This window comes from Chamaea fasciata, unplaced genomic scaffold (assembly GCF_029207755.1).
Source record: "Chamaea fasciata isolate MVZ Bird 193981 ecotype frontalis unplaced genomic scaffold, bChaFas1.0.hap1 SCAF_2, whole genome shotgun sequence".
In the NCBI taxonomy this organism is placed as follows: Eukaryota; Metazoa; Chordata; class Aves; order Passeriformes; family Sylviidae; genus Chamaea; species Chamaea fasciata.
Window position 1 is genome coordinate 38,268,951 of NW_027094087.1, and position 24,896 is coordinate 38,293,846.

Genomic DNA, 24,896 nt, shown 5'->3' on the forward strand with positions numbered 1-24,896 from the left:
GCAGATGATGCCCTGCCACTTCCCAGGGAGCAGGCCTTCAGTATGTGTGGTGTTTGCTCCAGGAGACAAACATCATGGCAATGAATGCCACACCCTCCCCACTTTCTCTTAACTTAATTGCTGAGCAGACATCATATGGTATGGAATGTCCCTTTGGTCAGTTGGGGTCAGCTGATCTGGATGTGTCCCCTCCCAAGATTTTGCCCACCCCCAGCCTACTGGTGAGGGAATGTTGGGGAGAAAGCCCCAACACTTTGTCAGCGCTGCTCAGCAGGAGCCAGAGCAGTGGGCTGTTTTCAGCTCCTTTCAGGTATCAATGCAAAGAACAGCCCTGTAGGGGCTGCTGTGGGGATAATGAACTCCATCTCAGCCAGACCCAATTCAATAATACATGTTCGCCCAGGAAAGAAAATGTTCCCTAGACTGAGAGTAGGCAACACCTCTTATTCCAAAGAAAGGAAATATCTGGCAAGGATGTGACTTTACATAGCTCAGCTCAGGCAGCCCAGTAAGTATACCATCATCCCCCTAAGAGGATGGGATCCAGCATAACTGGGGCAGCTTTGCCTGGTGGGAAGTGGTGATACCTTAAAGAAGATTCTCTGTGCTGAGTAATATCAGGTTGCCAGGGGAAGAAATCCTTCTTGCTCTCTGAAAGAGGACACAGCTTTTCTGACAGGAAGGCTTTTGGTTCAGAGTCAAAATGTGTACAAATGCTCAAGCAGGCAGCCAAATGTCCTCAGAATTTGTTAAGCTAATAGATGTTTTCTGTATAGGCTCCTAACAATTTCAAGTGATATCTAACATATTTAAACAAAGTTGCTCATCTGGTCTAGGATGACCAGATATGATATGATTATCATTCATATGATAATTCTTAAGGTTGCTGCTCTTCCTTTATATTTCATTATTTGGAAAAAACCCGTCTGTCTAATGCCTCATTTAAGAGTCAGTGGAATCTTCCTTGCTTCGGTAATTTTCCTATTAAATTACAACTATTAACACTCATTCCTCACCCTAAAGGAAACCAATAGAATCACCCAAACTAATGAAGTTGTTTTCAGCAGCAAGCACCTCGTTATGGGGGTATTTCTAATTACTGTTAAAATGAACTGGAACACAATGCCTCCAGAATGGGATGTCCCAGAGCTATCAACCCAAACCATAAACATCTGTGCAACTCATAATCTCTTCATTTAACCTTTGTGATAGCAATACAACCTCAACTAATTTTTAAATGCTGATAGACATTAAAATAAATAGATATGAAAATGTCACTGACACATTTTAAATAGAATTCTAATTTATGAGAACTGACTTCCAGTGAGGAATGCAGTTTTTGTCTTTCAAAAAATAACTGTGCCACCTGGAGTTTATCTTTCTCTTATATTGTCTAGTCTGAATTAATTTTTTTTCCTTTCTGCACTAATTGTTATATTTAGATATCATCGCCCAGAAGACTATGTTGAGAAGTGATTAGGGTATAGCTTACACATCAGAATGCATGAGCTAACTAGAAAACCAAAGCTTCAGATCAGATTTAATTAAGATAGCTTACACTCTCAGTTCAGTTTTCTGCCTAAAGCAAGGAAAAAAATGAAGATTAACAGTTTCTTCCAGAAACATGATACTCATGGGATAGAAATTTAGAACTCCATAAGCAAAATAACTTTTACTCCTATGAGTAGTCCTCCTGAAATCAACATGACTAGTTACGTGAGTAAATGGTACTCTACATAAATTAATAATGCACAATATGGCCATATAGAATCCTTGCTCTGGTGCAGATTACTAATTGCCTGTGAGTCATTAAAATAATGGAAAAAGAAAAATAAGTGATATTCATATGAGTAATGGCTTGCAGAATTTTCCTTTTTAGTTTTCATATGTGGAAAACTGAGGCTTTAATACCTAAATAAATCAAACTGGGAATCTTCAGCTGGAGCTTGCTAAAGGGCTGTATCTGCAACTCATAATGCATTCACCTCCTTACAAAAAGAAAGGTGTTTTTTAATACCAGCAGCTTAGTCTATAAACAACATGCTGAAACTTCGTGCATAGCTGTAATCACCATCAATTTAGTGCTCACATTACAGGGCAGTTAGAAGGTTGGGGGCAACTGAGATCCACTTCCATAAACAGCAGGCAAGTAAATAATGTAAGTAACTGCACTGGACTATCTATGTTAAATCTCATTCATAGATCATCCTTAGGCTTTAATGTTATACATGTATAGGGAAGCATGAGCCAAAATACATCCCATCCTTTTTCCTGCTTCTGGGTGCTAAGTGCTGGGCTTTGCAATGCTGACTGGAGTAGAAGGCAGAAGAGTAATTTTTTAAGCAATGGAAATATGAGACCTAGTGTCCTTTGGATTTATATCTTTTGGCTGATGAAGCGAAGGGAGAGAAAAGATGATCTTCATCTGAACCTTTTCTCTTTGGGGTCTCTTCTAGGTATATACCCTCATGTCTATAAGCTGGTATACTTCCCTTTGGCTGGGGCAGGAATGGGATCTTTCCTCTGCTTCTGGCCATCCATTTCTTTTCATGAAATCTGTAGAAACTTAATCATCTTTCAAACTGTTGTTAAATTGCATTAAAAGTCAATCTGTAGATTCCAGTGGTATTGAGAATGTTGTGCAAACACTCCAATCAAACACACATACCTAGCTTCAATTGAACAGAAAAAAAATGGACTAAAATGCAGAGGTGTTTTTTTTTTTTTCCCCAGTAAATTAGGTGGATAGTAAAAAGTGAGAATATTTTCAGTTTAAGATTCATATAGATGTTGACATAGTTGTAATTTTTTTATGTAATCAGATCTTCAGTGGGAAAAGGTGCTATGAAGACAAGCAAACTACAGTCAGAGGTGATGATGGCTTACTATGCTAGTTGCTATTCAGGTTGATAAGGACAGTTCTGTTTTCATTGGATTGTTTATGACCTATGGAGACAGAAAAAAAAAAACAAACAGAAAAAAAGGTTGAAATACAAAGAACAAAACCATACTCTTAATGCAAATGTTATCTCTATTCTTTCCATTTTTTATTCCTGACCACTCTCTGAGCATTACTATATAGCTTGACAGAAGTATATCTGTGGCCTGATAAACTGGTACACAGGGAGAAAAAAGTGCCTTGGTTCCTAAATCTTGTCCCCAAAGTGCAGAAAATTATGAAAAAAAAATCAGAAAGTTGTATAAGAACATCTTTGCATGGTCTGAAAGAAGACACATAAACTGTTGTGAAAGAGGCAGACAATTGACTGGCATCATTTGCTGCATAGAGAGAACAGGGAGACAGGGTAAGTGACAAGAATAACAGCATCAACTGACAGAGATGTGCCTCTGTCATGAGCAATTCAAAACCTACTCAAGGATATTATCCTGCTACACATCAACACAGAGTCTGAGTTGAACTGGAGATGCTGGGTGATTTCACTGAGGCTTTATCTGTTTTTCTCCCTTTTTAGGTAATATTACTGACAGGGTTTTTGATTTGATTTGTTTTTATTTTAAATTATGGCCATCATTAAAAACTGGTTTGTGGTTGATTTGCTTTGCAGTTCATGCAGGTTGTTTGAAAGCCTTTGGAGTGAAAGAAAGCAGCATGGCGTGGAGAGGAGAGCTGGGCTGGAGAGGAGAGCTGAGGCAGATGGAGCTATTCATGGCACTCTTCCTGGAAGGGTGCAAGGAAGAACGTGGTTTTGCAGCTTTCCCTCAAGGAGTCATATTCCTAATTTGTGCCATTTTCTCTTCTGGGTTAAACATAGAGATGTCAATGCTGTGTCAGATCAGAGGTGAATCTGGCTGCTCATCCTGTATTTGACAGTGGCCAATAGCCGTGATAGAAGAGGGTAAGGTGCCTGCGGCCATACAACCCTCTGGGGTTCAAAAACGTCAATGACATGAGTTTCTCCTATGAAGACAGGAAGAGAGAGTTGGGGCTGTTCAACTTGCAGAAGAGAAGGCTCTGGGGAGACCTTAGAGCAGCCTATCAGTACCTAAAGGAGCCTACAAGAAATCTGGAGAGGAACCTTTCCCAATGGCACATAGTGACAGCACAAGGGGGAATGGCTTTAAATGAAAGGGAGTAGACTTAGATAGACTTCAGGAAAAAAATCTTCACTGTCAAAGTGGTAAGAGACTGACACAGATTGCCTAGAGAGCTTGTGGAAGCCTATCCCTGGAAGTGTTCAAGAACAGCTTGGATGGGGCTTTAAGCAACCTGGTCTACTGGCAGGTGTCCCTGCCCATGGCAAGAGGGTTGGAACTGGATGGTTTTTAAGGTTCTCTCCAACTCAATCCATTCTGTGACTCTGTGATAAATATCTTTAATAGTCTTTGGTTAATTTTTTTTTCCATTATCTTGTCTACTGCCTTTTGGAATTCTTACAAGTCAGTAGGTCTTGTGTTTTATTTCCCAAAAATAGTCCATTCACAGCCACTTTGTATCTTTGTTTTGAACTCTGTGATCTTAATTTCCTGGAGCTGCACATAAATCTGGTGATTCACAGGTCTGCAGTTGCCCTTACTAATCTGATATTGATAGAAGGAACGCTGAAATACTGAGAATCTAAACTCATTGAAGTCATTGCCATGACATCATCTATAAAGAAAGATAGCAGGTGTTTCCTGCAGAGCTGGGATAGTGAACTGTGATCAGATTCAAATACAGTAATCCAGTTTGGACATGATGGACCAAGTGATCATTAATGCTCAGAAACATGATTAGGGGAAAAGAGAAAGTTTCTTAGACTTTAGAATTAAAGAAATCATGCCTTGTGGAGACGCTAACAGACAAAGTCTGTAGAAATTACTCAAATCCTTTTTTAGTCCAAAATACAAGGTTATAAAGCATGGTCTAGAAGCATGAAACAGCTGATTTGAGATGAGCATGTGCAAAAGAAAGCTTTCTCTGTTGTTTTAAATCTATTAGGTCTACTAATCTTAACTCACTTACATGGATCATTAGAGATTCAATGCTGTCAGTGATCTGAATAAATCATTTGGCAATGCTGATGGAGACTAGCCAGAGGATATCACAACAGCAGCCTCTTGGTTTGTCTTTCTGAGCTGTGAATGAATCTTTCCAACTTAAAGAATCTCATTTGTCACAAGCATTAACCTTCCTGCTAATTTATTGTTTTATATATAATGGACCATTCCTTGAGCTTTCTCTTTCTAACTTTCTCTTTCAAAATGCACCCTTTTCTATTTGACAAAATCATGGGGAAAATCAAAGCTCATTTTTGGTGGAATCATGGCTTGATTCCTTCCCTCTTCCTTCCCCAATCAAACTGAACTCATACAAGGGAAAGTGTGACAGAAAGCTGTTAATTTTGTTGACAGCATTGCTTAACTGCAGAGATTGGTCTTCATATATGACTGTTTTTTTAAATCTCCTTTTCATCTCTGAGTGATGCCCAGGTGAACTACTCTGGAATAACAGCATGCTGAAATTTAAGAACATCTTAACAACCTATAGGAGATAGTGCAATATGTCAAAAGAAGCTAATTTTCCCAAAATTCTTTAAAAATTGAGGAATGGTGATATGGCATGTAATTTATAGGGAAACCTGAGAGCATATCACAGAAAACTAGGAAAAAATGACAGAAGGGCAAGAGTGTTGGACAGTTTGCAGCCATGGCACACACATGATTGCCATTAGAATATTTATTTCCAAACTGTTTTGTTTTCTTACTAGCTCATTATGTTAGTTCCTCATTGTGGAGAGGTTTATCTGAGATTAAGAATTATAACAAGCAATGTTATGAACTAATAAGCTCATCTAATTTGGGTGTTGTTAGAACATTAAATGGAATTACTGACAGCACCATGTAATTTCTTTTTTGTAAGGTTATTATCACCTACATATTCTTTCCATGAAATGGGACCATAACTACAATGTCAGTGGCTATAATGGAAGCACACACAATATTCCTTTGTTTCTGTTTTTAGGTCAGCTATTGCTAGTAGATCATGTTCATCATTAGGAAGGAAAAGTGCTCTATTAGAGGCAGGCTTTTCCTCTGGTGATACAGGAAATAATAGGTTGGGGATTGGAAGGGACCTTAAAGATCATGTAGTTCCAAACCCCTGTCATGAGGGATGATTATTTTTGCCTTCATCTGAAAAAACACGGAGCATGCACCTGGATCTACATTTTGCAGCAAATAATTCCCAGGAGTATCCTGATGGCTTCTCATGCCAGGGGAGGCAGGGGGAACAAGCCTTCCATTTTGCAAAACTTCCATGCAGGGTGTAATTCAGATGTGCTCCCCCATCTCCCAGTTTTTGAATGGCTTCTAATCAGGGCCACTGAGAGCTGCAGCATTTATCAGATGGCTTCTCTTCTTCAGGTCTCCATTCACAAATTCGTTTCTGTGCAACGATGCCCAAGACAGTGCTAATGAGTTTGCTGAAGTGCTGCAAGCAGGACAGCCATGGTTTTGTGGCGCTCTGCCCAGGTTAATCAGCCCTGTTTCTCAGCAGTGTTAATTAGGCGAAGCAGAGATCTCTGTGGTGGCGAGTATATTTGTCCTGATGCTCAGTTATTTCAGGCAGCTCTACATTGCATTGCACTGTGCTGGTAGACCTACACTCAGCATCAAGGACATTAAGAGGCAACCCTGTCCAATAGCTCTGTAGGCTTCCAGCTCTCTCTCTTCCACTAAATGTGGTGCAAGTTTTTCATCATAAATTATCTAAGAGGTACTCCTTAGAGACAGACCTTATGTGGGACTGAAAGGCTGACCCCTGCTATGAGTAGAAATACTGCCATTGACTCAAATAGGATGAAATCCTGATTCCAAGTGAGCAATGTGAAGTAGACAAACTTGTCTGAAAAGCTGCAAGTTAAATAGCTATCTAAAAAGTGATTATTGGACATTAGCATGTCAGGTATTACTGGCTTTTGCCAGTAGCAATCAGAGGCAGAGCAGCTTTGCTGGCAAAGGTGGGGAGCTTGTTTTACCATTGCTGTGAAACCAGTATCCCATTGTGTCTTGCAGCTATAGAAACTAGTGCCTAGAGTGTGCAGACGTGCAATGCCCAGTGCAAGGAACATCTAAACGATGCCTGTCACTTTGCATCCCTGGGACAACCTTGCCAGACTTGCTAGCATGGGTTTGGGAAGCTAGGGAAGGCCTGAGCAGCCCTTAGGGATGACAGAGATCTGATTTGCACATTAAAAAATCAGGAGTGAAGAAATAAAACCTTCTCAGTGTATGTCAAGGGGTGACTAAGGGGAAACTCTCACTTCCAGCTGAACAAGTTTTATTAGGTTTTTTAGGTTGGGTCCCAATTTCACTTCTGTAATTAGCCCGTCTTTATTCTTTTCTGTCATGGCCAACACTATCATTATTCTTTAAAGACAATCTCCTTTGTGCAACCTGTGCATAGTGACCACCCATGTGGCACCTCCTGGGATGTGCTTCAGACCCCTGGCTTGGGAGCTGCAGGGGAAGACTCATCGCTTGTCTCCACAATGGGGTGCAGCAGCTGGCCTTTACCTGGCTCAGTGCCTCCACTGCTTGCCCTGGTAAAAGTTTCTTCTCTCTTTCTTGACACATGATCCAGAGGTCGTGGGGATGTGGAAATGAAATAAGAACTGTAGTGTGAGCCTGTTTCTCCTTACAAGAGATATTGATTATGCCCAACATGGTCAAACCATTACGGTGCTCTCTCCCTGCTTGCTCCTGTGGCAGAGCTTTCTACTGCTGGTAGTGTCTGCAAAATTAACATGGTGAACAGGACACATGAATCCATGAGGGGAGCTAAATTATAGAATCATAGAATATCCTGAGTTGGAAGGGACCCACAAAGTTCATCAAAGTCCAACTCCTGTCCTGCCACAGGAGAACCCCAAGAACCTCACCGTGTGCCTGAGATTTTCCAAAGTCTTGAACTCTGACAGGCACCTGGGAGAAGGCATGTTTTCACTTGAGAATGTATCAGAGCATTATTTTGCATCAAGGGAAGTTAAACTTTGCAATGTCCTACTTGTGAAAGCTCATAGCAGTACAATTGCCATCCTAGCAAAATCAGAGCCAAACAGCCCTTCACTCAACGTGTGCTACTTTCAGGCAGGAGTCTCTCTATTCTTCCTATATTCCTTTTTTTTCTTTTTAAGAACATTATGCGGGTCTGCTTGAATCAGAATATACTAAGTGGATTATTTATGCTGCATTAGATCAAGTTAATGACATAAATTGGAGGGTTAATGATGACGCACTCTTTTGGTGAACCCCCATGGTATAAACAACTATAACAGGGAATTAAGCTGTTTCACAAAAACGTTTTCTGAAGTTATGGTCTTTGATCAGTTCTCCTTAGTAAATTGACACTGCACTGATGGTCATAAAATGAATGTGTGGTGACAGAAATTGGGTTGCTGTTTTTGTGGATCAAGAGCATTTCCTCTGGGTACCACACACATTTTTTTTCTCTCCTGTGACCTTTTTAAAATCTGTTGGCAGGGATAAAAAATCATATTCACACCGGGTATTTCCCTGAAAATGGGAACAACTGTAACGTAGTCCCTTCCCATAGTTGTGGCTCATCTCTTGACCTCCAGCTTCCCACATAATCTAGTTCACTCCTTCTCTTGCTTGGTGCCCCAGAGACACCTGCTGTGGCTCTGAGGAGCAGTGGGTGATTCTCTGCTCACATATCTGAGTGCCATGTACTCCCTAAGCACCTCTGTCTTGGGAAGATTGTGTCTTCCTTGCCTGCAGGGGTAGCCACAGAACAGCAAAAGAAAAGGCCACCTCCCCCTGCTTCCAAAGCTGTCATCCCCTAGCACTTGTCTCTGCTCACCCGTGCTGCAGCGTGTGACTAATAGCAGTGGGCTGCTGCTCAGCGCTGCGCATCAGGGCAGAGCTGAGCCCTCCCCTGCCATGCCTAGGAGCAGCACAGTGCTAAAGGTGGTCTAAACATTTCCTGTGATATTATCAACCTATCCTGCAAACCGCAGAGAATGCAGCAATGCAGGGAAATACGCTAAATCCACACTGCTGCTGTCGGCTTTGAGGGTAACCGGATTGGTAGAGGTAGGGAAAAGGTAGCAAAACAAACCTTTGGCTCTCAGTGGATGTGATATATACTGTTGAAAATAAAAGTACTGATAATCAGGGAACTATTCTGCTGCATCAATATGCTTGACAAGCTGAAAAATAGCTACAAAATTTCATGAATATTTCTATGTAAATTGCATTTAAACTAATGTTAGTGCTTCCCCTTGTAGATTGTGAATTAGCAACTATTCTTCCATTAATGTAAATTTAACTTCTTGCTGTTCTTTGCTTTTGTACCATCTCTACTCCAGTAGAAACTGAAGCGCAAACTTCAGAAGGATGCTTCTCAAAGCGTCCAGATGGCAACAATAATTATTTATTATCTTTAGCTACCATGATTATGTTGCCCAATCTGTGATATTGTAAATCAGTTTTCAGATGGTCATAGGAGTTGTAGCAAGTTTGTGAAAAACATTGCTCATTATATGTTTGTTCAGAAGCATTGAACCAGAGCACTGCAACTCTTTCAACATAAGTAAATCAATGTGGAAGTTTAGATCTAAAAGGGGCTCTGGGTGTGGAGAGACCAATGTGGTAGGATGCACACAATGAGGAATACATCAGTCATGTGGCACAGAGTCTAGGTTTCTCTGAAATCCATGCCCCCAAAGTGGGTTCAACCAAGGGCTGTGCTATTTTCTTTTACTGGAACCAAACTAGAGTGTAAAATGAGAGAAATCTCTTCTTTTGGCTAAAGCAAAAGCATGACATTCAGTTGCAGCACCACTGATATTCTGAAGTGAAGGTTCAGCCCTAGTGCAGTTCATGCGATTTGCATGTTTTTATTACAAGCTAGCATAGGTTTTGCCCTCCAGAGTTTATTTTTCCCCTTAACCTAATTCTATCCAATCTGTCTTCTTTTCTTAGTAATGTTCTAAGGCTACAATTTTTTTCCTTGCTGAAAATATTATTTCTAAGTGTTCTATATTTGCAGGGTAATGGTGACATTGAAAAGAAAGGAATTACACACTGATTTTTAGCAAGGCTTTTATAAATTGTCTCCTTAGATTTATGATGTGTCACTTAATTTACAACACTCCTGTTTTTGTAGATGTTGTTATCTGTTAACATTTCTACAATAGCCCTCTTTTTTGTTATTTTTTAAATTGACTTCTCAAAGACTAAAGTAACACAGCTTTACAGTCATATTTTTAAATTTGGATAACTTGATAGTGACAATTGCTGACTCTCAATAAGAATAGAGCTTGTTTTCCAAGAAATAATTTAATCTTGAACCCCTGATTTGTTCATTTTACAACTACAATGGGAAAAAAAGTGCTGTTTAAATTTTAAAGGTTCCAAAACTTACTCTGACAAATAAATCTGTCTTTTGGTGCTCTGAGAATTGCTTCTTAGTTTGATATATTTTAGATCCTTTAAGGTCTCCAGAATTTTTTTCCAGAAGATGATCAGTGGCCAAAGGTGCTAAGCTTCTATTTTCTCAAGGCATGAAAACTGAATTTGTTTTTTTTTCTATAATGAACTCCCTAGAGTTTTTTGATTGGAGGGAGTTCAAGGAATTTTTTCTCACAGTCCTTCTGACTTTGCATTTACGGCAATTAAGAGTCTATTTATGGTCCAGAGCATTTTTTCCCATGGAGTAAATGAATGCTGCCCAAGTGAGTGCCTCTTCCTGCCTGTGCGCATTACTGGGGGCTGGTCTTGCCACCGTCAAGGGTATATTAATAGATGACATTCTCCTTCCTGCTAAAGGGAAGAAAAACGATGGCTCAGATAACTGTTACAAACTCACAGGAGGCCCTTCAGTTTCCACAAGGTTTGCATTTGCCTTCTACCCACCACTGGCCAGTACTTGTCAGTGGAAAACTTGTCTTCTTTACTGGCACTTGGTGTTACCTGCCCAGGCCCATGCTCCTCCGTGAGAAAGGTGTTCCCTTCCCTCATCGTACCCATGGAACTTATGCATAAAGTTTCAGAGAAAGGCACAAGACTGTTTTCAAAGACTGATAGGAGAAGGAATGTAATGCCTTTTTGTTTGCCAGTTAATGGGCAATTGCTTTCAACAGTAGAGAAATATGGATGTACAATCATGGGCGGAATATATGAGAGCAGTATTAAAAAAGGGATTACTAGGTTTAGAAACAGATATGCAGAACTATTTGAAAACCATGAAACTATTTCTGTATTGGATTAACTCCAGGGTCAGGTCTATTTCAGGTGACAAACTGCCAGATGTCAGTCTTGTGGCAAAATCCTCAGGTCAGCTATTGCCTTTACTGTCCAGGAAAAAGCATCATGGTGGTCTTGCTTGGTCCTTTGTGGATGAACCACCTCCATGGCTGTGTTTAATCCCTGCATTCACAGCTCCATGGTACTTAGGCTGGTCCAACACCAGGAGTGTGATGTAACCAACAACTTTAGAAATAATGCTAAGCATGTACCGTGGTAGTTTAGTCTCTCATAGCCTTGGTTCTTGACTGTCTGTTGAACTTCCCGTTGTTTCTCTTCTTTTGAGCACATTGCAATAGAACATGTGGGCAATGAGCAAGGTAGTGAGCTACAAGGTGGATATCTCATGTGACTTTTTTCCTTTTTTTTTCCTCTTAGTTTGGGGTCCATTAGGCTATTTTCCCATGTAATCTAAGACCACAGATATTGTGGTTTATAGGGTTCTCCTGCCCCGCCCCACCTTACAATAAGTGTTTCATAGTAATTAATGAAGTTTTCTACAACCTTGGAAAGTGTTATGACAGGTTTTTACCCCCTAATTCATTAGGTAGCTATGGTTAGGCTTTCTATGATATAGCCTGGGGTTGTGTTGCATGTATGAAAGCCAAGGAAGTGAGTGAAGTTGATTATAAGAAGGGCCAGTGATGTGGCTCACTTCTTCCTGCTCTTGCATGAACACAGTTGATTTCTGCTGTGATTTGGGACCATACATGTCTTGGGCAGATTTCACATGGGGATCAAAACAAGATAAACAAAATTCTTCAGACAGCACTGCCAAGGGAAAATAAGAATAAATGCTGCCCAAGCTAAGAAAAGAAAAAGCAGGAAAATCTATTTTATACTGTCTTGAGACTGTTGGCTAAAACAGCTTACATTTAAGGCCTGTCTTGTAAAGATATATAGAAACATCTGTTTTTGCAAAGCCTTTGAATATAGACAAAGCAAAAACCTGCTACCTGTCTAACAACTGGACTCAATGTACAAAATAGCAAGGCTTCTTTAGACCATATCAGGCTCATTACTAGTTACTTTTCTGGAAAGAACAATGAAGAAAGATGCAGCATAGAATTTACCACTAGAGAGGATAGTTTGTCTAACTTTATGCTTTGAATCTTTTACTGGAATCTTCTTAAGCTCTGATTTAGGATCATAGTGACTTCTCTTGAGACTTTGGCCACTGCTCTTATCCTTCCCAACTGTCCTCTTATCTCTACTTCCAGGCTAGGTTGAATCAGTGAAGGTGATTTTAGAAAGTTGGCTGTGGCCTTTGCATATCTTATTCATGAGTATAAGAGTTGTCCATATGCTGAATGGAGACGGGAGGTGAAAGTCTCTAAGCCTTCTCAGCTATCCTAAAAGATAAGACCACTGAAATATTCAATGATAAATGCTGTCTGTGCATTATTTTAAAGATGTGGTGGATATTCAGTTTGCTACCACTTTTTTTCTAATATTCTTTAAGTCTTAATTCTATATTTCTAGTTATTTTCTGAGGTATAGAAACACAAGAATTCCATGGTGGAAATGTAACCTGGGAGGAGAAAACACCTGTTCCTGGAGGGTCAGGGGTATCTTGTACTTCTGCCAGGGTGCTAAGGATATGCTAAGTTAAAAGTTTGCCAGCTGGGGCTTGGAATTTTCTTGAAGGAAAGAAAAACTTCCTCTGAAAGACAAAGCCCTTTAAACAATTCTTTTTCTCCCCGCCTAATCTAGAGAAAAGCATCTGAGATGCACTAATGGCTAAGCCTGACACAGTTGAGGGGAAGCCTGTGCACAGTGATTGGAGGGAAAACACAAGGACCAGGATTGTCTTTTAATTTGTCTTTTGCCTGAGGATGGAAGAAAACTGCTGTCAGTCACAAAGTGCAAGGGAAAATATTCTAGTGTGTTTGGGACTGCAGAAGGGACTCTTTCATCCTTTCAGTGATCTATGAGTAATTTCTGAAATAAAACCTGCAAGTCACCTGCAAAGCTAATTTCAGAGAGAACAGTAACAAACATTTCTTCTAGGAGTTCTGGAGGAAAAAAAAAAGAAAAAAAAAGGGAAAAAAAAAGAAGAAAAACCCCCCCATTCCTGCCCTTTATTTTCCCTGGTATTATCTGCTGTACAAATGTCATTAAGTGACATTTTTCTCCTACAGGCCGTTCAGTATATACGAGGATTATTATTCCTTCCTTTTCTCTTCCACCGAAAAACAGATAGTGGCTGACAGTTAATGAGGGGGGCCCTAATCTGACAGCACTATGAAAGCTACTGACAGAAAAGATCTTGATAGTGGCATAAGAAATTCCTTCTGTCTCAGACTACATTAAGGTGCCTGTCTGCAGCTGGGAAATCGGGATATTCTCCTCTAATCGAAGCTTGTTAGATCTGTATCCTCTTGTATGTCTGCAACCTCTTTAACAGGAAAACCCAAAACAGCTGTAGGGAAATAAGAAAATAAAGGCATTCAAAATCTAAGGACCTACCAAGATTAAATTCATAAATGGGAGTTTGTTGCCATTGTTCTGTGCTCAACAACTAGTCTGTATTTTGCTTTCAGTTGCAGCGTTATGCCTGAGTTACTCCATGTGCGTATGTATGGACATAGAAATGGAGATTTCACCGTGGGTGGTACTGTATTACATGTGGTACTTTCCAAACTGAGGTGTGTGATGTCTAAATTTGCATGACAGACAGCCTCCTCTTGATTTTGGATAGTACAAGCTGTTCTGGATTACTTGCTCTAGATCACTTGTTCATACCATGTGACATGAATAGGAACTATCACCTCAGCCTCAGACCTGTCCCTTCAACCCCAGGGCACCATTCTGTGGGACATGTAATGACATTTCCCTGAGGTGCCCCTACATATTTCAGAGCAGAAATTTTTTCTAAACATACACTCAGGATTTTTACTCTTGTGTGCTCAACCTTATGGTTTTAAACTGTTTAAACTCTGGACACTACTGGTGTTGGAGGTAGAAGTTTCTGACTGATGAAGGGGAGATGATGAATGTCAACCATTTGGACACAGCTTCTTTTTGAGAACATGCAATAATTTAACTTCTGTGATCTTTTACTGTGCTTGAAGAAGGGGTTAATGCAAACCTATATTGGAGGCTATGAAAAAGGCAGTGGTGGGAAGTGCAGCATACAAAATGTGACCAGAGAAGTTAAAATGAAGTTTTGTTTTCGGGGAGTCCAGCACTGAAGATTTTTTGTATCTAGTTTGTTACTTGTTCAGTCTTCATTGAACTTTTCCAAAGAGTTGTCCCTTATATGTGTATAAAGTAAAAAAGAGAAACGTTGCTTTGATGTAGATTTTCTTTCTTTGAGCAAAGAACAGGCCATCCCATTGCTCAACCCCTCCAAACAGGAAAACTTGAATCATACCCAGCTGTCCCCTTGCATTTTGTTATATTAATCTTCATGCATTCTTGCAAAAGCTCTGATCATTTTTGAAACTGGCACATATAAATGCATACCACACTCTCTATATTTTTTTCACACTGCTATGTTGTCTTCTCACAAAAGGTCGTAATTCTAGGTGCTTTTCTCCAGCTAGCCTTGCTTTTTTTTTTTCTTTTTTTTCACCTACACATTCAATTTTAGTGTGCCATCTGCTTTCAACCTGCTTAATGTTATACTCCAGCTTTTAATGGCAGAAGATATCAACTGCCGTGGTTCTTATTTTATCACTAAAGATTGCATGCAGACCTTTTAAAATTGTTCCAAATCATCTAAATCCTCTGTTTGGATGGTTTTCAAAGGCAGCCTAGGGTTGTCAAGCTTCTACTGCAGAGCTTGTGAGCACTTTCCATAGGTCAATCTTTTTAAAGGCCTCTATCTGAGGTTCTTTAACTTCCGAAAGGCTCTTTTTTGCTTACTTCAAAGCTAGGAATTTTTAATGTGAAAATTACATACATCGTTGTCTTAATTTGTCCTGACAGGTGCAAACTGTTGTGTGACCTAAAATCCAGGGAAGAAATACCATAAAAAAACCCTACCTTAAAAAATGCATAAAATAATTTTTGTCATTTTTATGCTCTAAACTGAGACTTCCTTTAATACCTGATGTTTTAAAATCTTGAGCCCTTCTTATTTCTGGAAAGAGACTGAATCAAATTAATGTGGACCTTCAGCTTTGAAATCTGATCTTAATTTTGAAGTGAAATAACTTCCATAAGTACCTTAGTCAGTTTGAGCTACTTTTGGTAGGGAGTAGCTATGGATGTTGCAGCTTTTCTCTGGAGGTCAGCTTTCTGAGGAGCAGCAAATAACCTCCATGAGTGTCCTGGGTTTGTTATTCACAATGGGCACTTCCTCCAATTCCCTGATATGTACAAGGAATGGTGCTGATGTGGAGGCAGACTGCTGGCCAGGACAGATTGCACTGAACCTTTCTTTAGTCCAGCTTAGGGATTTGTGTGCAGGAGAGCCCTGCTTGGGTGGTGCCTATTGTGTGCCAAGTGCCAGTCTGAGCAAGAAGGCCATACAGCCTGGCAAGCAGCAATAAAAAAGATTTTCTTTCTCAGGCTTTCATACAAACAGAAGGCTGGTTTTCTTGGGTATATTTCTGAAGAGATGTTTTATTTCCTTATATTTTGAACTGTGGTTTCTACCTGCATATAGGTCTGTTAAGGATTTATGAAATCCCAATGGGCACCAATCCGCATCTTTAAGCACTTAAAGTATCTTTACGGTGTTGTTGTTCAGTTATCCATGGGGAGATAGCTTCTCAGCAGAAGCTAGAATTCTTTACAGAAATACCTCTGCTGTACAGAAAAGATATTTTTCTCCTATGAAACGTGTAGATTGGTTTTGCTAATATTCCCAAGCAATTTCACAGTAAGGATTAAATTCCCAGTTATACTTTGTACTTTGTACATTTACCCAGGTATCTAATAGAATTTTTTTTTTTTTTTGGTTAGTAGAAAAGTCTAATTGGAATGGATGAAATGACATTATTAAATGCCAGAATGAAGATCACCAGGGAAATAATCTAGCTGCTGATACTCTAATGTTAACTCAATGCTTCTAAATAATCAGTAATCAGCAGCTTGAATTAGACTGAGATGGATTGAGTTAAGTGCTTGACTATTCAAAGTGAGTGCAAGAGATCTGGGGAAAAGTTCAGTGCAGTCAGGGGAAAAAATGTACTGCATTAAATATATTGGACTAAAGGAATCATGCTTCTATTTTATTTTAAGTAAACACATTATCTTTTGATATATCTTGGTCTTTCTTCACGTGAATCATGAATCATGCAGCACATCAAGCCCTGATTAATATTCTTAATTGCTCTCCCTTTTTCGTTCCTGCAGCTGGCAGATGGAGTGCTGCAGATCAGACGGTGCCATATCAGTAGTGTTTGCACTGCCTGTGAACAAATGGTGTTACAGCCTGCATGTTTATCCCCTTTGATCCATACGCAACTGGAGTAAGGTGCAATCATCAAGACTGGCTTTTTTTTTTTTTCTTTCCTATCTCTGTGGTATTAACCCTGTTGGGAGCAGATGATAGAACATGAACAGTCAGCCAATTTCTGTAATGCCAACACTTTTCTGCAACAAAGAAGTCTGGAAATCATAGGAGACCTACATCCAAAATGGATGTCTGCATCTGTCCTCCCTGGAAAAGTATATGCTAGAGAAATGCCTGTCTTCCAACAAGCTGGGCTGAAAATTCCTTAGTGGAAGTGTCCATTGTTTCTGTGCTTTTCTGTGCCACTGCTAATTAAGGTGGATCTACAAAGAATCCAAAAGAAAGAGCATCATATTAGTAAGAAGCTTAGTGATGATTTCTAATTAGCTGAAAAGTGAATGAAGGTTCAGTTCTGTTTGCTGGGGGAAAGAATAAGCTCTTGAAATGAAAGAATCCTAATTACTTTAGAAATTTTAAGCTCTTCAGATCTTTCTATTTCTTGTGAGTTAGTGGTTATCAAATTACCTTCCAGATGAAAGAATTACTTTTCTCACTCAATTCAAACTCTATTTTGATAGACAGAGCAAAACCTTCCTGTTATGACTGTTAGCAAAAACCAGTAGATGAGGAGTGGCCATTTTATAACATGCACATTGGTTTATTGATGCTGAAGTTAGATAACATTTTATGTGGTCAGCATTGCTATCATAATCTATGTGTTTGCAATAAAATATTTTAGCCTAAGGAAAGACATTATAGCTGCATAATTTCCTTGGTTTTGGACACGGGAGGGTTTGTGTGTTTTTCAGTCAGGTTTTTAAGAGGATACGTGTTCTCATGTATCATGTAAGACTTATAAATGTACCATCCCATGAAGGCACCAGAGACTGATTAACATATCAGAAGGGACTCTACTTTGAATACTCTTCTTCTTGGAAGAATGTAGGTAATGAATCAAATGACCTTATGTGATTGCTTGGATGTGATTATTAAAAAAAAAAAAAGAAAAAAAAAGTACAGTAAAAATCACAGGTTATGACATTGGCACACAGAACTGCAGCAACCCCCCCAAGCTCAGCTGTCATAATCCCTCCTCAGCAATTTCTCTGAAATGTTCTGGGTCTTTGGCATTAAATGGACTCTGTGATTATAACCATGATGTCAGCATGCAGGAATTCAAAGAAAGGTATATTGGAGAACACCCAGAGAAAATAATAGATGTGAGGCTATGAGATGTCCATTTAATTGTCAGAAATATTCTGAACATGTTTGCATTGAGGACACATCAGTGCCACCCTGGATACAGCCTCAGGTGATAATGCAAAGCAAAGTAAACTCAGCTCAGTAATTTCTATAATTTCCAGCTGTAAGGTGGTAGTCTAAACTGGTTTCCACATCATCATACTTACTTATGAGACTTTCCTTTTCCTATAGCTTCATCCTTTTTGGATTGAAACTGTATTCATGTTATTACCCTCACTATTAATAGCTGAAGGGACTCCTGTAAGCTCCTGTAAGTGTCTGGTTACAATTCTCCCGATATGTCAATTGTTCTCTGCAGTGTTGATGTTGTCACTGAACTTATATTTTTGTTGCAGTATTTATCACCATGCTAAATTCTCATTGTTGCTACATAGGTGGTGTGAAATGCTTTATGCGTTCTGTGCTGGTAACCACAGCATTGAGGGGTTACAGGCTGTACCAGTACCTTTCTTATTTTAAACAAAACGACCTCATCCTTTTTTTTTTCCCCCCTTCGGTGTCTAAAATAATTATAATTAAATAAAATTTATTGAGGTGTTTCATGTATCTAGTGGTGTAAAGATGCGTCTTTTTGCTTTGATTTACCACTCTGATGTACGAAAGGCCAATTTTTCTTCTTGCAACACGTGACAGTTCTGACACAGTTTGCATTCCAGGCAGGTTCCAGGCTAAAACCAGAGGTGTATTAGAGAATTTGTCTGATACAAATTTTCCCAGGTCTTATAGGATGCCAAATCAACAAGCCTAACATCTGCAAAACAGGTTTTTTTCCCTCCTTCCAGGCAATCCATCACTGTTTTTCTTCAGCATCTGAACTCATGGTGAACTGTCTGTCCTAATAGGCTTCATCTTCATTATAGGATAATATAATGTGTAAGTGTAAATCGGTAATGAGATGTTAGTGCTCTTGGAGAGTGATTTATGAGGAGGAAGCCAAATTCTAGTTAAACAAATACACTTCTATTTGAATGCTGACAGAGGATGAGTCGAGCATCTGATCATTCTTTATATCTTTAAGAAGTGGCTTCCTAATGAAATCAGATACTTTAAATATCTAGATCTCTAGCTCAAAACTTATTTGACATTTCATTATCATATGAATTACATTTTTAGCTGGGCAAGTTTAGACATAAAACTCGGGTACTAAGTACTGTGTGAAAAATTGACTAGGGGAATCATAAAGATTCTAATATCTCAGCATTTTCTTTGCTTTTATTGATCATTGCAATCTAGCTGATGTGTCAGCAGCCTAAAAGCATTCTGAGTAAGTTGATATATTAAAAATGATACAACCTTTTATCTAGATTTATATTAGATCCAATCAGGTGACACACAACTGTGATCTACTTTGTGACTTTCAAAATTTGTTATGTCAAAATCAAAGGAAGTTAGACTGAATAATATTGATATTTTAGTGCTAGTTGTGCTTATTTATTCAGGCATTTACTGTGATACGGTCCCTAACATTTCTCTGAATGAAAGCCTAGAGAATTATAACTGCGCTAAAAAATGTAGTTTTCCAGCAGAAAATTGTTTAAGTACAGTTAGTATATGCTTAGTTGTTACAAAAGTGTTGCATCACCCCTGTTATAACATTTTGGTTTTGTACAGATTTTATTGAATTATATCCTGAATAATACAAGGGAAAATGACTGGTAAAAATAGGAAAATTTTTGTTGACTTTTTTTTTTTTTAATGTTGCCTACTTTAAATTGGATTTCTCCAAAACCTGGTGTTTCATGTAGTAGTTTGGGTGAGTGCTTGGTTAAAACAAAACTATCTCATGTTAATTACATATGCTAAAAAAAATAGCATTTTCTAGTTGTTTAAAATGCATACAATAGGTAAAACTTACAGGAGAAAGAAAAGGAAAAAAAAAAAGGGATTGAGGATCAAACTGATGTTTAACAAGGAGGTAGTTCTGTTTTAAAATAAATCCCAGCCATGTCTAAATTATTGCCCTGTCTGCTGTTAAATGTTTCATTTTTTATCTGGCAGAATCCAGGTAAGGCAGGGGAATCAACAGCCATGTACATGAAAAATTTTATTTTGGATAAGTCATTAAAGGATGTCGGTCCAGGGAGAGATGTGTCTCAGGGAAAGATGGGTTCAGATTTGTATTCTGACACAAACTTCCCCTGAGGTAAGCAGGGAAAAACCATAAATTCCATATTGCAAACAAAAGGGTTTGTTTTCATTTTCGATGGATCATGAAATCCCAGGGGGTGTTGTAGACCTAAGGAGAGGCTTGTTCTCCTCTTTTCTAAATGGGGTTTAATGAACTTTCCCGTTTTACAGTGTGTTCTGCAGTCACAGAATCACTGTTTCTCTTTGTCAGTCTGGAAACAAAGATCATTTCACAAGGCAGCCCTACAGGGTCTAGCAGAAATGTTCTGGAAACCTCTGAAGGGATGAAGAAGGAAAAAAGTGAACCATATGATCAAATCTGTATCAACATGTAAGAAAACATGGGGAGAAAACCCACAAAAATGGTACTTTTCCAGGCTGTGAGTAAGGGAATATGGAGGGAAAAGTGATGATGAAACTGAAATGACAATCAAAAGGAAGAAGATGCAGTCTGACCTGGGGCTCACTGAGGGATGTGCATGTCTGGAAATGCAGGACCCATTGGGTTCTCCTGCTTCTATCTACTTTCACCATCTGCTTGGGTGGCACTCCATTTTGGGGGGAAAATCACAGAATATTCTGAGGGAGATTATTGAAAGGGACCCAAATGAAACATGATCCTCAAGGAAGCCTCACATGAGAGGAGTTTGTGCCTGAAGATTGTTCATACTGTTGAGGTAGATGCCACATGTCTTCCTTTTTTCTTCAAAGGGTGCTTTTTTTCCTTTGACATCCATAGGGTTCATCCAGACCTCTGTATGTCTGGTCTTTTTCATGGGAAAGCTTCTGCAACAAAGCTGATCTCAAGCTTCTCTACCAGGTTACTTCCTGCCTTTCACCTTTATCTCTGAAAAACCCCATTTATTTTCTATGCTGGCCTCTATTCCTCTTCACTTTAGACTCCAGAATGTTCTCAGAACACATTTGACTTTCAACTCAGCTCTCCGTTGTCTTGTGACAACGTGTGTCAATTTTAGCATTTGTCAAATACAAAACCAGAAACACACCTTTTTCTCCTTGCTGTTAACTCTTTCTTTGTGGGTAAGGATTTTCTTCAAGGAAAAAATATCAGTAATGCAGCAGATCTGATTTTTTTTTTCCTGCATGAATATATTTATAGTATCCTTTTCCAGCAATATTTCAGTAAGGAAAGCAAAAATAAAAGTAATATTGCTGCCTAGTCAAACTCTCCGCCTGGCATGTAGTCCGTCTGCTGTGCTTGTGCATGTTACAGCTGGAATGTACATCAAGTTAACCAGCTTCATCTCTTCAGAGCAGCAAGGTGGGCTTTAATCTGCAGTCAGTAGAAGTCCCCCTGCTCTGTCAAAAGACTTCTTTCTATTAACTCTAATAGCCCATTGCCTCTCACTGTGCTCCCTTGCTTTTCTTTATTGCTATTTCCAGATTGACTGTCTGATCTTCAGCTGCGGGATCCTGACCACAATATCTAGTGGCTCTTTTAGGTGCTGTTTCTCCTACCCTCTCCCTCTCACCCTGCTGACATATTGCATCTCCAGAGCTAAGGGAGATTTATCAGGACTGTACTCCACTTCTTCCAAATCAGACCTTCTTTGAGGGAAGAACAAGTGCTGTCTTCTGTTTAACACTGCTGCCCTTTGTCCAATTTTCAGTATCTAGTGGGAGGAATTTTGTATTTGAAAAGTGATGCTTGTGTATGCTTCCAGAATTAAAGACCATTTTTTATTCGAGGCAGAGCTCAGGCAGTCTCTGCCTCAAGTATTCCTGCCCTGTCATTCCAATGATTCTCTAGAAGCTGCAAGTTACACAACCCAGTTTTTCCTTGATCTTTACCAGACAGGAAGCCATTGTAAAACAGTAGAAAATTACCACTGTCTTGTTTATAAGAGATGATAAAAGCATAAAAATATATCATGTTGAAGGTCTATAAAACCCTCAGTGGCCAATAAAGCCATCTGATGGAGCTGAAACCTCTGATAATCTCTGGAAAGGGCGCTTTTGGGTCAGTCTCTGCTGGGGAGAAGCTGAGTGTTTTCCATATAGAAGGGGGTACTGTTTGGGAGGAAAAGTACAGAAACTTTACTTTTAAATGGCCTAGGTTGAATGGAGAAGTTGTGTATCAGGGAAAGTTCTTTGGGGTTGGCCTTATGAACATGGCTGAGCCTCTAGACAGTTAACAGTACTGTTGGGGCTTCCCAGATGAATGAGAGATGGAAAGGGTAGAGGTAGATGTGGTAGACCAGAATGATCTTCAAAGCCGTCTTGAAAAATCTCTCTTCTAAGGTGCACACCACAGAAGAAGCTTTAGTTGGTATTCTGAAAAACTACTGTAAGCAGAGCTTTGGAGAAAGCAGACTTTTATAAAGCCTGGAGTAACAACTGGAGATGTGAAACCAACACACAACACAGAGAAAGTGAGGACTATAAATACTGAGTGTAGGGAAGGGTTTAAGTTGAGGTGAAATTGCTTTCCTTAATATTTCCTAGACTGCTTTACACAGTGCTCTGGATTAGTGCACCATTTTGGAGTGCATGGCACTTTTTCCGGATTTTACTCAGCCAAGAGAACAGTACTGGAGCAGTGAAGATTCTGTCCCTAGGGCAGGCTGGTGCTGTTCTGTCCCTGTTTCTGTCCAGGAGTGTTACCTGCACCAGAACATCACAGAGGTACTACGCTCTCCCCATGAAACTACTGTCTTCTCCCCATGCAATATATTTAGTTACTGTTCTGCTGCCCTGTGCCAGGGCACAAAAAAAACCAAAACTAAACCAAACCAAACCAAACCAAAAAAAAAAAGAAAAAGAAAAAAAAAAAAAAAGAAAAAGAGCCCAAACAAAAAAACCAAACAAAAAAAGGCTTTTACAGCTTTTACAGAGAAATCTCTATTCAGTACCCTGCATTCACTCTAAAGGGCTTTTGCATTTGTATGGCTTGCTTGGCAGAGGTGGGAGAGAGATGGAAGGTACAGATATGCTCCTGTGAGAAAGGGCAAGTCTAGTGGGCCCAGGGGCTTTTGTGGATGTAATTATGGCTGTATAGCCCTGTCTGTGTATTCCAGGGTCCTTCTGACTCAAACTTTGTATCAGTGAATCAAGTTTTGAAGCTTTGCTGATTGCAAGAGTTATTTCCTAATTCATGCCATCTTAAAGGAGACCAGCACCTGAGGAATACAGCTCACACCTGGATTGTCAGCTGCATCTTCATGGCATCCCAGGTGGCTGAGGGAAGAGGCTTTATGTTGGTGGAGTTTCACCTAAATGAAAAAAAGCTTTGGGAAGATCAGAGCTGTGGCTAGCACCTTGCACAGCATGGATCCTTCCCCCCCCCCCAGCATTGGTGGTTTCCAAAGCACAACCAGGAAAAAATTCAAGTTGCTTGATTTTAAATGGAGTTTGTGTATGGACACATATAACAGTCCTGTAAATGACATCATCCTTTTCTGAAATGATCCATTAATGATTTGATTTTAGTAAAATAGGATTTTACCCCTCCAAAAAATGGGGGTGGGGATTGTGAAGTTTGCTTTTTCATGTGGCACGATATGACTAAACTTTTCCCCTACAGACACACACTGTTGAGGTCATCCTTCACATTTGAAGTTTAGTCTTAGTTTTCTCCTCATCAAAATATCTCTGGATTTAGAGGTGGAGAAATGTGATTCTATAAGTTACTGTGAGCAGGAGATCCCTCTAAGAAGGCTCCCAGATTCATAGTTTTGGTCCATTTCAGATGGGCCTGCTCTGGTTAGTGCTCTTATTTACGGACCTGTTAACAAAATACTGATTTGAGATATATATTTTTTTTCTTTAAGAGAAAAAGCTTTCACATTTGGTCTGGAAATGAGACTGTTTAAACTGTTGCTCATTTTGCACTGGAGCTGCCACATCTGCAGCTGGAACTATGCCAAGGCTCTGATGGAAAAACAAGCAGATGGGCTTCTAACATTTACAAAAGGTATATTACAGCAAAGCAAATGGGAATTAAATTAGTGAAGCCATAAACTTGGGCATCTTATGTGAAAATGGAGAAAGTTCAGACACGTCTTTGAATTGGAAACTGTTCTGTGCTCTGGTTTTATTTTATTTTGCTGAGAGGGAAAGGAGCGATTTCTCTGCCCCAGAGGTGTCATAGTGGGAAAGTAAAAATTCATTATTTTGTTCCAGACACTAAAGTTCTTGGTGGGATTCAGGGAAAACACTAGAATGGAATATAGAATTGAAATCATTGAAAAGTGTCATGGTTTAACCCTGCCAGGCAGCTAACCCCCATCCAGCCACTTGCTCATTCCCCACTGGCAGGATGGGGGAGACACTTGGAAGGGTAAAAATATGAAAACTAGGGGCCTGGGATAAAGACCACTTAATATGTAAAGCAAAAGCCTCACAACCAAGCAGAGCAAAACAAGGAATTCATTCACCACTTCCCATGGACAGGCAGATGTTCATCCATCTTCAGGGGAGCAGGATTCCATCATGGGCAATGGTTTCTTTGGAAGGCAAATGCTGTCAATAAGAACATTGGAGGGCACCTTAGGCCCAGCCAGGGTCAGCCCACACCACCCAGACTACACCAGAACCATCAGAAATCTCATAAAGCTGTAGATAAAGACATTAATGGGAAATGAAAGAAGAAACTTTTTTTTTCTTGTGTAGTTTAAATGTGATTCAGATGAACAAGTGCATGTTCTGTTTTTGAAATTACATTTTTCTCGACTTTCTTATTTGATTTGATGTAAAAAGTTATTAAGTGACACTTCTTGACCTAAGATTCAAAATTGGAGGGTGATGAATTCTGTTTAAGCAGGTCACATATTTCACTGGAAATTTTGTTTGGGATGAAAAAGCTACCACT